The sequence below is a fragment of the Aptenodytes forsteri genome, unplaced genomic scaffold (assembly GCF_000699145.1).
Source record: "Aptenodytes forsteri isolate BGI_AS27 unplaced genomic scaffold, ASM69914v1 Scaffold244, whole genome shotgun sequence".
In the NCBI taxonomy this organism is placed as follows: Eukaryota; Metazoa; Chordata; class Aves; order Sphenisciformes; family Spheniscidae; genus Aptenodytes; species Aptenodytes forsteri.
Window position 1 is genome coordinate 18,835 of NW_008795403.1, and position 474 is coordinate 19,308.

The following is a 474-nucleotide window of genomic DNA, read 5'->3' on the forward strand; positions in this document are numbered from 1 at the left end:
ACCCGCTTGCCACCGGGGAGGGGGGTGGGGGGGGCTGAAGGAACCTGGAAATAATCGGAAAACGGTGGGGAAACACCGGGGAAAAGCAGGACGGAGCCGCCAAAGGCGAGCGGATCCCCGGGTGATCCCCCGTCTGCGCTTCTATTTTGACCCCTTTAACGGGGGATGCAGGAGGTTGGTTTTTTTTCCTCTCCTCTGGAGAAAAAAACCTCAGCGTGGGAGCCTGGGGCTGTAAAACAAGTTGCGGACTCGGCCCCTCAAGAAAAACAAGAGGGAATATGGTTTCGTGGGCGATTTATGGGCCTGTTTTATAGCCTGAGCGTTAATTTCATTGCCGCAGGCAGGGCTTTGCGTCGTGACGTCCCAAAACGCTTCGCGGGCGAGGTCAGCATCCATCTTGCCTCCGTCGCGTTGGCGGAATTTCGGGGGGGGGGGACGCGAAGCGGAAGGGGAGGGTAAATCGGGCACCCAAAA